Consider the following 18181-nt stretch of genomic DNA (forward strand, 5'->3'; position numbering starts at 1 on the left):
TGTTATTTATCTGTTTGAAGCGTTTGAGAGAGACTGTACGTCGCAAACGGCCGAAAATGTGTGACGACAATTTTTGCATTTAGCGTGATGATAACGCGCCACCACACCGAGCTTTAATTGTATTGAATTATTTGACCAAACATCAAGTAAATACCATCGAGCAAGCACCGCATTCAGATGATACGGCCCCTTGCGACTTTTTTTGTTCCTCAAGATGAAGTTGTGGAAACAGATTACAGTCGATCGAGGAGATCAAAGAGAATGCGACTAGAAAACTAAAGACCATCCTTTCGTCGACCTACGAGGGGTGCCTGAAGAACTGGATCAAGCATTGGCACATGTGTGTTGCTTAAGATGGATCATATTTTGAAGGACATAAAATAAATTTGCATGAAATTTAATTCTTTTTAGTTTCATTTGAAAATTCCCGGTACTTTCTCGAAGCGCAACGTAAACAAATAAACCCTGGTAAACGTGTAAACTTCCATTACATCAAGTGACATAGTATTTTCCGTCTAGACCAGAATTGTGCGATGATCGTCAAAGCCCTCTGACAAACCATTTATCAATAAAAAGTGTGAACTTATTTTGTCGGTTTGTGTTTTGTCATTTGATGGTAATGTTGCAATGATCGTCATAGTACGAGGGTCGTTCAAAAATATGTTTCAGTGCTTCAAAAATCGCGGAAAAATAAAGTTAGGACAAAAAAACAAGGTGATTTTCGTAATCTACGTTTTATTTTCTATTTTTCTACATAATCGCCGTGACGTTCGAGGCATTTTTCATAGCTTGGCACGAGTTTTTCTATTCCAAGCGCGAAGTGCGTAGCGTCCAACTTTTTGAAGTACGATGTAACTGCGTTACGAATTTCTTCAGTGTTATCGAATCGTTGACCGCCGAACGCCTATTTCATCACCGTACTATTGTGAAGTTTTGAACCGATTAAGAACCGCGATTAACAACCGAAGGCCAAGTTTATTGACGAAAGAAGTGTTCCTCATCCACGATAATGCGCGGTCCCATTCCGCTCGCGTAACTCAAGAGCAATTTTTTGTTCTTGTTTTTGATCTTTTTTGCTCTTGTTTTTTTTATCTTTAAATCATTACTAGGACAGAATCGATAGCAACCTATATAATATCAAAAGAAATATTAAAATCGCTTTCCAGTTCTTCTCGGAATATCAGTCTCACAGTGATTAAACTGAAGTATTTGTGTTTAACCTGTTTTAGTGCTGAAAGAGCAATGATTGATGCTACCAACAGAACATTATTATTTATCGAGACTTTTCAAAAGTCTTCAAAACTCCCCTGAATCAATGATCTTTCCAAATTAAAAAAAAACCTAAAAAGCTTGTTACTGTTTCAGAATGATACACCCAAGAACAATGATTATCAGAATGAGGAGGACGTGGAATACTCGTTGGAATCAAAAAGGAATCAGCCTCCCACTCCAACTACAGGTGCAGAAGTTCTCTAGAATATACTGGAAATCATGCTTCGTGACTCTGAGGAAATTGCGAAAGAATTCCGGATCTTCGTCGTCCAGTTCCTTGAGAAGGTTTTTCTCAACTCTAAAAAACTCACGCCGAGTAATCCATGTTCTCACCCAAAATCTGCGGGTTTTCTGAATTTGTCTTTTGAGAAGTATGTACGTCAGAACTGCCGCGTTTTTTTTCTTCTTTTGTTTAAGATTTATGTTCATGTTTATGTTCTGATAAAAGTATTTCTGTGATGACACTCACAAAAATAGGTGAATTATTTATGGCTTGTCAGAAAAACAAAAATTACTCGTGTGTACAGCAAAAAACTCTAGGTCATAGTACCAAAATATAGTTTTCTACTGCACAGCAAAATGGTTTCCGAAATCTCATAGAACTATGACTATCACGTCTATGTTTTAGAGAACTGTATCATAAATTTCATGCGCCGTGGGGCAGCATCTTTATACACATTCCAAAAATCGTATGTCTTAAATAGTTGTTGTTCTAAGTTGCCATTCCTATTCGCTGACACCAAATTAAATGTGGTTTCATAAGAAGAACTATTCGGATATCGCGAAAATTGAGAAGGGAAGTAACTCTACGAATATTTTGTACCAAAGTGACACAAAAGATATGCTGTGCACTTCATCCTACTCAGAGATGTAGCTCAACATTGTTTTCTGTTCCGATCCGTTATTTTTTTGGTATTTTAAGGAATAATTCATTCCAAAATTGCTTGAATGACAAACTGTTAGCGGGAAAAAAAATTCAGCGTGGTTCCTTTATTTCAAACATAAAATTGAATACCGAACTGAATATCTTCTCACAAAAAAGCTCATGCCCTTTGCCTTCGTTCTTGGAAAACCATTCGTGGTTTTCCGCATTCTCGCCGCCGAAGTCACCGGTGTCAGCTACTGGCGCTGATACCCAACTGGTGTATCGCAATCCTCCCCAAAACGAAATGGGTGGTTAATCCTTTCTCACGGTGCCTCACGATATCAGTCTGCTGCGAGACTTCAACCGGTGCAGACGCGTGAAACCGTCGGATACACATTCGAGTAGTAGTTTGTGGTTTTTTTTTCGGGTGGAATTTCATGGTGACTTACTTAGTGGATACATGGGGGAGAACGGTGGAACACTGGCGGGTTCTAAAGTGTGTGAATGCTTTTGAGTGCAGTCAGTAAACAATGTTATGCGCTGCTCAGTGATAGCGCGAAAAGAATGTTGGGGGGCGCGTGGGAAAAGGTGGGAAAAGGAGCGACCGGAAAAGGATGTGTCATTCGTGGTGTGACAAAGCGGCGTGTTCCGAACCAACGGCGTGTGGTTTATTTTTATAACTCACATTCGCTGGCTGGCTGACTGTTTGTGGCTTTTATGTGGAGAGGAGACCTCTCAAATGAAGACATAAAGGAGTGATTTGCCGACTTCTTGAGGGATTTGTGATTGCCGCTGCTTCGCCCCGCGGACAGATCTGAGGGCTTTTGTTCGGAGAACAAACGAATGAAGAGTGTGCAGTGGAATGTAAGAACCGCGAGGATTAGAGGCAACAACGGTAGAATGGAGTGTTTCGGGCTTAACAGTGTCGAAATTGATTCGGTCATTAGTGGGTGAATGTGGATGCATAAGGACGGTTTAATTAGCAAAAAAAAAAAAGAAATTCGAATCGGTGTGCTTCAGATTTATTTTGTAATATATAGGGTGTGAATATGTACCAATAGGATACATCTTGTTGGCTCGATAGCTAATTGAAAGTTGGCTAGTCCGATCTTTGCAAGTAAATTGTTTCACCAGTGTATAAAACTTTGCATTGGGGTTCTAACGAAATAAAAACACTTAGATATAGTTCAGACGAATTTTAGTTTTTCCTGAAAACAAAAATAAAAATAATCTTATTGCAAATTTTCATCGTTGTCCTGGTTATTCTCGGACGCACGTAACGATGAAATGCGAAGGGACAACGTTAAATCACAAATAATATAGCTACACCACATTGTTCGTATGTTGAACTCAAACAGTGGTTCTAATCCGCTCATCGATCATATGTACTGCGGTCAGCTCGCGTCGTGAGCGAACGTTCGCACTGCCAGAATATGCCGGAAAAGCTTAGCGCTGTTCTGACATTTCGCGCGGGAAAATTTGCGGAAGCGATTAGCTCTTGTATGATTTGCTAGTGGAACAGTGTGTATCGCGGAGAAGAATAATGGTGAAAGAGGATTTCTTGCGTTTAACAGACACTAAGGGTAATCGGTGGAAACGAGCGGCAAGATGTGGTAAACAATTGGATTACGATCTGGTTAGGAATTTATTTCCATTCAGCTACTCTGCCAGCTTTGGCTTAATCGGGTGAAGTATGGTTCCGACAGATCTAGAGACGTTGGAGTGTTGAATTTTTATTTGAATTCTCAATAAAAACTCGGATTTTTTCCAATGCATTTCAAAACTTTTTACGCTTCTTCGTGTCTGTGTATTAGGAAAAATGAAAAGCGCCATTCATAGACATAAAGATAAACATTGAAGGGTCTGTTGAAAAGTCCATGCAAAAATAAAAATTGCCTAATTGTTTAGGGTAGACTTTTTATTTTTATCATAGTCTGCTTTTACGCTTATACACTTCCCCGAATGCTGCTCTAGTTTGTTGATCCCTTCTGAATACTATTTGTTTCGGTCAAATTGTTTGAAACCCAATGCTCATAAACGATTATTTTAGATGTCTTTAGTGAGTCTGCTAATTCACGTGTCGTGTACCGAGGATCTAACTCGATAAGTGTCTCGACTTGGATGTCACCAGTGGCGGCACGAATTTTTCTGATAACTCAATACCAACTAACAACGGAAAATACGATGTTGGTGATAGCGTTTTGCACGAACATATGGTTCGTAAATAAATCTTTCAAATATAGAATAATTTAAAAAGTATCCGCGATTGTTCAATCTCAGAATATTTTTTCTCCTAATCGAAAATCAATTTAATTCAATTATACAGGGTCTTTCAGATTAAACGCTCACGCGGAAAAATCGAATAGCTCCTTATAAAAATTTTGTTTTGCTCCGTCGATGGTAAGACCGCATTTCCCACTTCGGGACGATAATATTCGGCTACTCGTTCAGTATGATCGGATGGTTTTCAGTGTCAAGATGTACAATTTACAAAAACGTGTATTTTTAGGGAAATCGTATTACTCGTGCAACCGAAGCCTTAACGTAACTTTGTCCTCTTATGGTAATAATTTCAACATTTCTCGTCGTCGATTACTTCCTTTGGGGGTACGAGAAGGACCGTTGTTATGTTGATAAGCCACAAAACTTGGAGGAACTTAAAGAAGAAACAACTCGGATTTTCAACAGCACCGAAGTCGTAATGCTAGAGCTGTACATGAAGAATTTAGTTACGCGTTTTCGAAAAAGGGGTGGTCACATCGAAAATGTCCTAAAAAAGATTTGTTTTCGTTTTTTAAAAAATATAAAAATGGGTTCACTTTTGTAGAAGTTATTAAAATTTGTTGCGTGAGCGTTTAATCTGAAAGACCCTGTACATCGGAAGTTATTATCAATTTTTTCTTATAAATCGTTTAATTACATAAGTTAAAAGGAGCCAAATGTAATGTTAATAATGTAGAAAACCGATTACTCGCGATCGACTCGAGTTTAGAAGGGTGATATATTTGCTTCAGGAAAAGGAGGGGACATAGAAATTATTATCAATAACATTTCCTGATTTTTCGGGTAATTCATCATTCTTCCATACGTGTATAACTTCTGTGGTTACTCGGCGAAATTTTTTTTCAAGTGATTTTCGATAGCGATGTGTCGATGTGTCGGCCAATATTTTTCATTGTTTCGTTTTATTGTTTCCCCAGATAGATCAACAAGAAGAGTCCGCCGAGTCGGGCCGCAGGTTGAGTATACAGTACTGGACAAAGTGAAGTACACACCTGTGGTGTTTTCAAACTTTCCTGATTTTGGAAGAATCTAAGGCAGATGGATATTCAAAGTGTTCTAACAAAAGACAGTACTGGAGGTATACTTTTGGAATATGCTGGATACAGCAACATGAGAACGATACATAAACTTAAAAAGAGCATTTATTGATAAACTGTATTTTTTTCTGGTGGACGAAATAAAGTATGCATCACAGTAATACAACATTAAAATTGATTCTTTTTTACATTAGTATTTAGTTTGACCACCCTTAACTTCAATCACAGGTTTAAGGTGTGAAGGCATACTTTCAACGTGGTTTCTGATATGTTGGAAGTTGATATCATCCAGCCTTTTTCCAATATTTCAAACAGTTTGTCGCGGTAAGTGACTTCTTCTCTGTTGACATTTTGATCCAGAATGGACCACAAATTTGTGATTTAAGTCCGGGCTTTGTGGTGGCCATTTCAATAGCTTAATACGTGAAGCCGAATGTACGCAGTGGTTTTGTGGGCGGTATGCTTAGGATCGTTGACTTGTTGAAAAATGAACTTCTTCTCCAACTTTTCCCGCCGACTCTTTGAAATTCATTTTTAAAATACTGGTGTAATAGTCGTCATTATGTCATCAATTTTCTCAAGATTATCGACACCCGACCGAGTAAAATGCCTCCACACCATCCTTGATCGTCCTTGATCGCCTCCTCCATGCTTGATTGTCTTTTGCATATTTTTGTCGGCAAGTTTCTCGCCAGGTTTCGTCCAAACTTTTTTTTTTAATTTTGTTTATTTTTGGAGCAGGGAAAAGCCCATTTTAGTTTGCTAAAAGCTTTTTTCTAAAATTGGCATAAAACCTGTTTATTTTTGCGTCAACAGAATAAAATAGTCCAAATGACACAATCTTAATCCTAACAAAAAACAGCTTATTCTATCATAACACTAAACACTAGTTCACAAAACAAATCACAATATGACCAACTACAATGCACTTCAAAGTAACAAAATAATAATAACTTAACATAAACGAGAGTACAATTTTCTGAGGACTGAGCGAGATAAATGAAATTCAAAAACACTGTAACACTGATTAAAAATCCTACACATACTATTGACAGGTTCATTCCTACCATAATTAGTCCGAGCAACAGAGAGACGAAGAAAGTTATGGAAGCGAAAATTACGACGACGAATGTCTATATTAAGACTACTGATCGAATGTCGATATTAATATATGAGGGGCTTAGAATGCAAGGGGTGTAAGTGACTTGATCGATTTCTCTTTATCGACTTTCTCTTTTGATCATAACTTAACTGCAAACACATTCCCAGCTTATTTGACAATGTGGGCGATAAGTCACAACCTCAATCATAGGTTTCTATAGCAAAATCAAATTGGAACGTTTTTGTGCGCTGAGTTATTCATGAAAGAAAAAGTTGATGAAGAGAAATCGATCAAATCACTTACACCCCTTGAATTCTAGGCCCCTCATATTAAGTCTATATTAAGACTAGATCGTAGCAATCGATATTCGAAGGCAGCAGATCGGAAATAAATATCGCTTTAGCTACATCACGACGCAAGGATAACCGTTCAAGCCCTATAAGATTACAACGATCTTCATATCTAGGAAGGTTCAGAGGGTCCATTCGAGGCAGAAACCGGAGAGCAAATCACACAAATTTTATTTGAATTTTTTCAATCCGTTGTATTTCGTTCTGATAGTGTGGGGACCAGAAAACGGCAGCATATTCCAGTGTTGATCGAACAAGAGAGCAATACAATGCCTTTAAACAGTGTATATTATTGAAATGGTTAGTAAATCGGAAGAGAAATCTTAAGTTTTTTACGCTTTTGTTGAGATGTATGCGATGTGATCTCTAAAAGTAAGCTTAGAATCAAGCATGACTCCTAAGTCTTTGACAGTATTATCTTTCCGTAATGTAGTTTCGAAAATTGAATGATCAAAATGAACAACGGAGCGTTTGCGGGCAAAAGTGATTACCGAGCACGTAGAAGCATTCAAAACCATGCGATTAGTGACGCACCAGTCAGCGAAAATATTCAACTGAGATTGCAGGTACAGAGCATCAGCCTGACATCTGACTAAATTGAAAAGCTTCAAGTCATCTGCATACGATAATTTCAAACAACTGATGGAGAGATGTACATCATTTAAATATAAAAGAAAAATATACGAACCGAGGTGGCTGCCTTGGGGTACACCGGACGTTACGTCGAATGTATTGGATACATTATTGCCTATTTTGACAGACATTTTGCGTCCAACTAGATAAGATTTCAGCCAATCCAAGACGCACCCATGAATAATTTAGCCACTGCAATACGATGATCGATATTATCGAAAGCAGCTGATAGATCGGTATATATTGCATCAACTTGGAGGCGATCCTGTGGTGAGCGGGTGATGAACGAGGTAAAAGTGACGAGATTCGTACATGTAGATCATTTGGGCATGAAACCATGCTTATATTCCGAAATAAGGCTGGAACAGCTATGCGTTAAAAATTCGAGAATAATGAGTTTAAACAGTTTGGAGGTAGCACACAGACATGCAATCTCCCGATAGTTTGATACTTCACGTTTGGAACCCTTTTTATGAACCGAAAAAATGTATGATTCTTTCCATATGACAGGGAAAACAGGTCTGTCCAATTAGAAAAATGTCGCATTAAATGTAAATTACTGTACTTAAAATAGCAAAATACAGTATTTTCGCGATACAAATCAAAATCTCAAAGTAAACTGACAATGGGATGGTGAGAGAGTGAATGAAAATTAACAACGTCTTAAGAATTTTTTAACATTGAACTCGGTCATTCTTTGCGCTAGCGAGCGGGGCAGCCACTTTAGTCTAAGTTGTGTGTTTCTTCACACTCCGCTATAAAACTTGGAGAATGAGAAGATCTGGTGAGAGGCGTTGCCTAGCGGTCTAGGCAACTGGATTTCTTTTCCGTTCTAACAAGAGAGACAACGACCGTCCTCTTTCGTGTCTCAAAACTCACTCCCTTTTTATTTTTCTCATTCCTCTTAAAGAAACCTAATCTTACGATAAGCTCCCCGCTATCGTAACACCAAAACATAAACAAAAATTCCTATCTTAAAACTAGACGCTATAAATCACACGATCCTCAAACAGGATCGTGCAGGAGAAATGTATTTATTTATGTTCGGGATCGACCCGAGCTTATCGTAAACTAGACCTCACACGGGTCGTGCAATAAAATGTTTCCCTATCTGAAAAACTATGAATCATATGATCGTAAAAGAAACGGATTTATTTATTTATTCTGGATCGTTCCGACCTTATCTTAAAACTGACTCACACGATCCTCACTAAGGATCGTGTGATAAAGATGTTTTTATTTTTCCTCGATCGGGCCCTATCGTAAACTTGGGTAAATAAACCCGTCTGTTATTATGGGGTCGCTGCATATCCCCCTACTCAATGAGTTTTAGGGGAAACTAAAAGAGTTTTCCCTAAAATTGGTTCGAAAGGCTAATATATTCTAATCAATTTGTTTTATTATTTTTTTTTTATAAATTAATCTTTTTTCATATATGTATAAATGTGTATAACAATATCTTGTTTGCTATGTTATCTTTATCCTAATCTACCGTTTTTCTGTATATATTAGATTCATACTATTATTGTTATTTTAACATTGAATTTACTTCTTTTTTTTTTAATTGCATTATCTCATGTGCATTTTCTCATAATTATAAATATAATATTTTTGTTATTATTTTTTTTCCACTCTTGCATAAACTTTTCTTGTTTTTTAAATAAAATCGTTGTTCTTATTGTCCGTATTGTCCACTGTGACTCGTCAATTGGTTGCTTATGTTCCGCTGTGACTCGTCAATTGGTTGGTCTCTGATACTAGGTGTGGGCTGCCGCTTGCCTCCTCTTCACGTCACGTTATCTGTCTTTCTCTCTGATGCGTGTTCCTGGGTCCTATTCTAGAACAACCTTTTAGAATGGTCCCTAAGTCCACCACGCCTTCCATTGTTGGATTGAAATTAATTTTGTTTATCAGTTTTTTTGGAATTTCATTTGCATCTTCAATTGTAATGTTTGCAATATAGTTTTTCCATTCATTTAAGGCTTTTCGTTCATCTTTCATCAATACTTTAAACATCATGTGCCTCCTGTTCATTTTTAACAGTATTATCAGTTTCCGGCGATAAATAATCATTTTTTGAGACTGTTGTAATCTTTTACTTCAACGTAAAGTGTACAAAGTCATTACTCCAATTATGGAATCCAGTTCCATCATGAATTCTACTACTTTCACTCCAGTGTCCTTAGGATCAGATGGTGATCACGATTCCCGCTTTACTCGACTCTCGAATTGCTCCATGTTGTTTTGGCTCCATCGTCTCACAACATCCAACACCGTTGACCATCGACCTTCCGCATGACTCGTCGTCCTCTTCTTGCGAGCATCCGGCTGGGATGCCGAATCGTTCCTCTTCCCATCAGCGTTATGCTGAGATCTGTCTTTGCCTGCCTGACCACGTCTCGCTCCTCGTTGAAAATTAATTTTCGTCTTACCATTTGACCATTTTACAGTGTACGTAATTACAAATTTTTTTTTTACATTGTTTCGTTCTTTGTTTTTATTTCATACATTGTTTTGATTTGTTTTTTTTTACATTGCCGATCTTTTTTCATATTTCTAGCTTTTGAGCAAATTACCAATAAAATTGATTTAACTTTTTTAAAACGTGTTCGATTATTCTCTTCTCATTCATTAACACATTTTTTTTCTCATAATTTCTCTCTTTTCTTTTTTTTTGTGTATTTTATCCAGAACTCTATTGAAAATTTATTCCTGTTTTTTTTTACCGTTTTTTTTTAAACCTTCTTACCATTCTTCTGTTGATAGATCGCGTCTTTCTCCTCTCTGCTGATGTGTGGCGTCACTCTGTTCCGGTCCTAAAAACAAACTGTGGATGCGGTCTCTCCCCCCTCCTTTTGTAGGTCCTAGGTGGGATCTGTGAAAATACTTGGAACTTTGTTTATGATGGGCAGATACAATTTTAATTTCTACTAGAGGTTATAAGTAATTATGTTGATGAATGGAGATCATAATGATGTATCTCCCTAAATGTTTCTTGAATTCTATCCGTATCGACCATAGCTTTGTTTACAGTTCTTTGTGTACCTTAATTTTTTTTTCTCATAAATTTCTTTGTTTTATGTATTTAGAGGGTAATAATTCCTCTTTTTCCAAATTTTAGTTTCCTTGCATTTAATTTTCGTTAATTCATGAGATAAATTTTTATAATTCCACATCTGTAGTTATTTAAAAATTAAAGTGTGAATGTTTTAATCCTATATGCCCTTACAGGAGCCCAGCAGCCCTTCGGTACTTTCAAAAGCTATTATTGCGATTGATGGACTCATTCTTGTTATAATTTGGCTGTAGGCAAATAAGATACAGCTCTCGCAATTTTCATAGAATCAAAATTAATTCCTTCAATTCTGTAATTTAGCAATTCTGAATGAAAAAAAAAAATAAAATTATCATTTCTCCATAAAATTTCCCAAAACGTCTTATCGACCAACATTGTTGAGCTTTTGCAGCTACATGAAAAATATCTCTTTGTATAATATGTTTATTAACATCCCCTTGTTCACTCTTTTATTTCTTTCTTCATATATTTGAAGGGTTTGTATGACTCTTCCATTATCATTTATTTGAAGGGTGTGTATTCCTCTTCCATTAATTATCTTCGCATTTATAGCGCTATTATGTTTCTTTTATATGTTTGATAATATAATTTTGACCCACATTTTTAATTACTCATAAACTTTAATGCAAATTTTGCATTTTATAAAAATCCCACTTCCAAAGTGTGTTTGTTTTAAATTCAAAATCACACATTTAAAATTCGATAAGTGCATTTCCCCATATTTCCCTGATCATACTATTGAAGTATGGGAGATAGAAATGTTTTTTCAAACGAAATTAGCATTTTTTTACAGAATTGATGGAATACTGTTAATAATAGTTGTTCCTTCTTTGATTCCACTTTATGTTTCGAGAAGAGAAAAAAAAATTAATAAAGCCACATCAATTAGAAAATTTTCCCACATTGCCCCTTTTTAAAATATCTAAATATTGGGGATATTTAGCTTGATAGCTTGTTTGATATTACCATCTTATTTTTATAAATGACTCCTGTCTGCTGTTCAGATTTGATTTCTTTGGTTCATTATTCTTCTTTGTTTCCATATCGTTGTTCTTCCAATCTTCCATTTCTTTCTTTTTAGCAGCAACGATAAGATCCGTTTTTTCTTTTTCCAAAGTGTTCAATTCTACCTGAAACTGTCCAATCAATGTGTTCAGACGATGGTTTTCCATTTTGGTTTCATTGTGATTATTCAATTTCTTTTTCAGTGCCTCAATCGAGTTTTTCAATTCCATTATTTCGTCCGTCGAGCAATTGTTTTTGTCGATCAAACATAGTTTTTCTTGTTCCTTAGTTGTCAATTCGTTCTTTAATGATCGACATCGATTGTCCAAAAGCTCATTTTTATTATTTAACTCGGCGTTATTACTAGCGCACAGTTCCAATTGATTCTCTGTCGTTTTATTTTTTTCTTCGAGTTCATGATTCTTTTTTATCAGTGCTTTTAGCTGCGTTTTTGCTTGATTGTTTTTCCTTTTTTCTTGTTCTAGAGCGGACTTATTTTCTTGCAGCAACGTGCGCAGCTCCTCGACTTCTCCAGACGTTTTCCGCTTGTATTCTTCCAATAGCAAGTGTTTCTCCGTTAGCTGTGTATTTTTGTATCTTTCATTTTGAAGCTTCGTTTCGCTTTCTTTGAGCCTGATTTTCCAATTGGCAGTATTTATTTCGTCTGCTTTTTTCGATTCGGAGTGCTGCATCTGCAGGCGCTCAATTTTTTTCTCTAGCGAGATTTTTGTGCTTTGAATAACTGAGTGCGAATTTTTCTCATTTTTGAGTCGTTTCTCTAGCCGACTGATATCTTGAAGCCTTTCTTCAACTATTAGTTTTAAGCCAGTTTTTTCGCTAATTTCCCGGTCCAAATTATTCTCCAATTTCTTGTTTGATTGTTCTATTTCATCAAAATTACTCAGTTTGTTTAATAACTGGCATTTTTCATGTTGAAGGTTTTTTATATCCACCTTCATCTGGTGTTTCTCATTTTCTAGTTCTATAATTCTTCGTTCAAATGCGAGGAATTTAGATTCTATCCTATTATTAATTTCGTTGCAAATTTCGATCGTACCTATAAGTTTCTGTAATTTATCATCAGCTTGTACTGTTGGAGCAAATTTGCCTTTCCATTCGGCAACATCTTTAGAAATATTTTTTTTGAAGTAAATAAATCGTTCTTTCACTTCTCGTGTGAACCGATTATACGATGATTTGAAATCCATCGCGATCTCATTATTTTTGTATAATAATATTACAATAATTTAACCGACGTTTGCTTTTTCAAACATTCACCCACTTAAACTCACACCCTTTGAAGTTTATTTCAATAAATATAAAAAAAGAATATATTGTGCAACAGCGAACTAAATTTTATGAGTTTAGAAATTATAATTGACTTGAAAAACCATTCATTGAATGACTACCGCCCCAATTCTTCCACAAAAACGGAACTGTTAAAAGTGTTTTGTTAGGGTGTTCTTTACAAAGTTCCAAATGCCGAGAAAAAAAAATAGAATGGATGACTCTCATTTGTGAATCAATTTTTATAAATTACTCAAGATGTTTATTTCAGCTTTGAAGCCTTGAAATAGTATGTAACTAGAAAACCTCTTCTAATTCGAACATTTTAGCGTTCGGTGTCAAAATGGGCCTTAAACTTATATTCATGTACACACTTATATTCCTCTAGGAATATTTATCTTATATTTCCGCCTGCTGGATTGTTTCACGTTTTCCCTCTTCTTCATTCATTAGCTCAAAACAAAATATTCTTCCCGTTTCTCTTAGCGTACACCCGTCAAACAGCAATACTCTCTCGTTTCAAATTAAAGAAAAAAAACAATGAATAACACCGAGACAACAACTAACACTGCTAACAAGAGTGAACGAATGACTCTAAGTTAAAAGCCTTACTTTTTTTTTTTGATGATATTTTCTGCCAATATTAGGGTTTTTATTGGAATAATATCTCCTAAAAATCCACATACACTATTATATTGAAATGTATTCACAAAATCAAATGTTTTCAAAATGAATGTAATGCATATGCATCAATGCGTCAATCCTATATGTTCTATGGCCATGTGGAAATTATTCCCGATTAAGCCGAAGTATTTGTAATACAAAAATTAGAAAAAAAATAAAGCTCACCTTATCAATAACATTTGAAACATCCTCATTCTCCACGGGAACATTCCTCGGGTTCTGTTGCTTTTTTTCACTCACTGAAATATAATTTTTTTTTCCGGTTTTCGAAACACAAAGAGTCCACAAAGTTCCTTTTTTTTCACTGATACCGACACCAAGCGATTTGTTGCCTGCTACTTCACTTTCCTTCACACTCTTGTACACTTGCGTTTTTTTTCTTTTCTTCTCGCTTTATTGTCGCTCACTTTTAATATTCGCTCTATTTTCGGAGAGCTGATAAATATTTTGTAATTGAGATGTCTCCGATTGTGCTTCTTTTTGTTTGATGTTCGCGGTGTTGCTCTTCGGAAGATAATTTTCACTTTCGCGTTACTTTTTTTTCACTAGTCAGAAATGACGCCACTTGCGGTATGCTTTACCGCTGTCACCAGATGAGAGGCGTTGCCTAGCGGTCTAGGCAACTGGATTTCTTTTCCGTTCTAACAAGAGAGACAACGACCGTCCTCTTTCGTGTCTCAAAACTCACTCCCTTTTTATTTTTCTCATTCCTCTTAAAGAAACCTAATCTTACGATAAGCTCCCCGCTATCGTAACACCAAAACATAAACAAAAATTCCTATCTTAAAACTAGACGCTATAAATCACACGATCCTCAAACAGGATCGTGCAGGAGAAATGTATTTATTTATGTTCGGAATCGACCCGAGCTTATCGTAAACTAGACCTCACACGGGTCGTGCAATAAAATGTTTCCCTATCTGAAAAACTATGAATCATATGATCGTAAAAGAAACGGATTTATTTATTTATTCTGGATCGTTCCGACCTTATCTTAAAACTGACTCACACGATCCTCACTAAGGATCGTGTGATAAAGATGTTTTTATTTTTCCTCGATCGGGCCCTATCGTAAACTTGGGTAAATAAACCCGTCTGTTATTATGGGGTCGCTGCACTGGGAAAATCACAGGTGAAAAAAACATCACGTGTTAATTCAAGTTACAGTAGAATCCCGATTTTCCGCGAATAGTCGGGATGATGTTTAAACATAGAAACTATGTTTTATCAATACAGAAATAGATACAGATACAGATAATCGGGGTTCTACTGTCATAGTCTTATTTATCGAATAAAAACATTTGCTTGCAGATAATATAATTTGCATATATTTTCGCAATCTAAAATAATCTGGCATCCCTGAAACTGAAAGGATCAGTCTGTATTTGTGAAGCGAGTATTATGATGGGTTTTTGAGAAGGAAAAACGAGTTTTAAAGTGTAAATTATGAATGAAAATTAACTTTTCCAAATCAAATTAGTATTCTATGTGAATGCAAATCACTTTTTTTTTGCAAGTGGTGAGAAAATCCCATACAAAAATTGTATCTGAAACTGACGTTATATAATAATAATAAATTTTAGTAGGAATATCTGAAAATTCATAGAAAATAGGTTAAGTTAGAGTTAGGACTACGCGCTTCAACTAATTAAATAATTCCAAGTAGATATTTTCATTCAAATTTTACCAATTGAAAATTGCCTTTTAGCCTTCTAATCTGATAGAGAATAGTTTGGATCCCAAACTCGAATGTCGCCACTAGCCATCGCGGATATTTTCGTTGTCTCGGGTTGAGGGTGATATTGACCGTGTAAGGTGGCAAAATATTGATTGAGGTTAGATCGGATGTCGAAAACCTAGCTGTCACGATATTGAAGACACTATTTGTCAATCAGTTTGATCGTGTAAGGTGCCTATAAGATAGCATTTAGGTCATGAAGGGTACTCAGGAACACTGTGAATTCGTTTGGGGGTAAACTGATCGATAGCATATAAGATGATATTCGACATAGTCGTCGCAGCGGTATTTGCATCGAATTTATGCAGGATTTAATTCCATTTGATGTGGGAAAAAATTGGTTCATTCCCGCGAAATCTGTCTTCCCAAAGCAATAGGTTATGGTTTCGGTAGTATCTTCAAACACAAATGGTTTACATTCACGAAGAAGAATATGAAGAGCTGGATGGTGTCGAATTTAACAAGAGGTGTCGGAGCACGGATAACATAATTGTGACTAGAGACCTCCTGGGTGACGAAGCAAAGATCCAATATGCGATTATTTTCATTCATAACATCACACAGTTGGAAAAGACCGGCAGTACTATAATCATCTAGAAGTCGGCTCATACACAGGTGCATTGTCGAGTGTGATGTATCTGGATACAAAAATGATGCTGCACTCTGAATCCAGTTGATACTTCCAAAAAGGAAGGAAGGTCTTGTATTATAGAGACTTTTGCAGTTCATTCGTCTCTAGCCTTGAGAAAGGCCCTTTGAAAACTCTACTCTATTCTACTCCAGCGCTACCACCTCCACCCTCTTGCCTTGAGAAAGGCACTCGATCCCTCGCCGTCCAGCTCGTCCAGCAACGATGTTGTCCAGTCGGTGTCCACACAAAGAATGGTTGACTTCCAAAATTGAAATCTCCAACTATTTATATTTTATCGTCGAGTGCCATCTGTGAGGTTATCCAAGATAGCGAGTACAGATGCTGATCAAAGAGAGATGTGTCGTTCACTCTGTTGGGAGGAATGTAGATTACACATATATAAAGAGTACAACGGCTGAGAACGAGCGAGACCCACAGTTGCTCAACACCTGATCAGCCAGGTGGAGATAGTATGCGCGTTTTGTACATAGAACGAGCAGCCAAGAGAACACCTCCCCCAGATCGTTTAGTGCTGTTTAATGCTGAGCGATCTTGCCGAAAAACTGAATAAGATTCGCCGAATATTTATTTGCTTGGAATGTGTACTATCCTAAATCCAAGTTTCTGTGAAAATATATAAATCGTAGGCTTCTCCGGAGCATGCGAGAGCATAATCTCTAATGAGAGTGTTGATCCCTCCAGCATTTTGATAATAAACTAAAAGTTCATTAATCATACTGCCGTCCGCGTATGCTGATACAATTGAGGAAGTTGCGGCTGATTTGGTATTTGTTGTAGTGGCGTTTGCTGTCGATGTTGAAGGTAGAACGACTGCGGGAAATCTCCCGGACGGGTACGTTGAGGAAAATTTGGAGAGAGTGTTGGTGGTCGGTAGTGTTGCAGAACTGAGATTTGATTGTAAGAGTTTGATTTGCGGTCCACAAAAGGGCTAATAAATACGGCCTCAGGCCAGATCCCATCTGAAAGGATAGTTTTTTCTATGTATTCAGGAACGTTTAACTTAAAAGAACGGTAAGAAAGAGGTCGTCTGCCAGAGTCAGAACGGGCTAGTTTGGAACATCGAATTAGTTCAGGATCGCAACTGGTCAGGGTCGATACATAGCTGATGACATTTTTCTCAGATTCGTGAGGCATGAATCGAGTAATGTAAAACCACTTCTCATCTAAAACAGCACGTACGACAGTGAGAGTAGGCATTGTATACACCTGATTGTTGATAGAACTATTTGTAGATAAGTCATCGGGTGGACGAATCACTATATCTGATAGAATGGTAATCCCAGTGGTGCGGGTTCCAGATCGGTTTATGTTGGAATAATTTGAATAATATATCGGTATATTATGATCGGTTTATGTTGGTATGATTTGAAGAACTATTATAATTTACCATCGAACTAACGTTCTGATGAGAGCAATCAGGAACAACAGTGGTTAAGACATGTTCAGCGGAGAGGGCAGCGATATTATTCCCATGGAGAAACGGTTGTGCGTATGGTATATTTCCAACGGCAGCGGCGGTGGCCTTTGTAGGATATGTGGCAGTAAATTCATTTTTGGTGTTATTGTAAATGTGATTCGGGGGTGGCATCTCTCGCGTTGTTGATGCAACGTAATGATGATCGCTATCGAGCATAGATTGGCCTTGGGTAGCAGCAACAGACAAAGCATTATTAACAGCAACAGCATTGGTGGCAGTGATGTTGGTGGATTGGCAGACGGGGGAAGCTTTCGGTGATTGTACATCAGATTCGATGGGCATTGATACAGTAGGAATGTTGTTTGTATTCGTCTGGACGATGTTGGGTTGGGTAACAGATAGATTGGCTACTGAACCATACGAAGTAGTTGGTGGAAGAGCGTCGGTATTGTCTGAAATGGTAGGAGCTGTAGTGTTTGCTAGAACGGTTTTGGTTACTGGAATGTCAACTTTTGCTATTTTATCAGGTTGAGAAAGTGATGGTCTGGAAGCACTCTTGCTTGTTGTTTGCGACCGAAGAGTTAAAATTTACTTTCAACGCTCCATATGACTTATTTCCAGAACACTATCGGTTTGTCGATGTATTTTTGGCCGTTTGTTCCTACAGAAACAAACATCAGCCAAATATGTATGCAGAATACGAAATAAACAAACCTGCTAACATTTCGAATCATTGGACGTCGTTGGGCGAATCCACTTTTATAACCCATTTCGTGCAGT

At 37.0% G+C, this 18181-nt stretch overlaps 1 protein-coding gene across 14 annotated transcripts in view; it reads left to right on the plus strand.

Annotated features, from left to right (window-relative positions):
- Window positions 1–2490: 2490 nt before the first annotated feature.
- Window positions 2491–18181, plus strand: part of LOC129774153 (metabotropic glutamate receptor 1-like) — an 82738-nt gene continuing 67047 nt past the window's right edge. For 2 of the 14 annotated variants that reach the window (XM_055777855.1, XM_055777866.1), the window contains exon 1: window positions 2494–2577. The gene's annotated coding sequence lies outside the window, so the exon portion shown is untranslated. The other 12 variants (XM_055777896.1, XM_055777861.1, XM_055777892.1 and 9 more) reach the window with 12 other exon arrangements.

Source organism: Toxorhynchites rutilus, chromosome 1 (genome assembly GCF_029784135.1).
Source record: "Toxorhynchites rutilus septentrionalis strain SRP chromosome 1, ASM2978413v1, whole genome shotgun sequence".
NCBI lineage: Eukaryota > Metazoa > Arthropoda > Insecta > Diptera > Culicidae > Toxorhynchites > Toxorhynchites rutilus.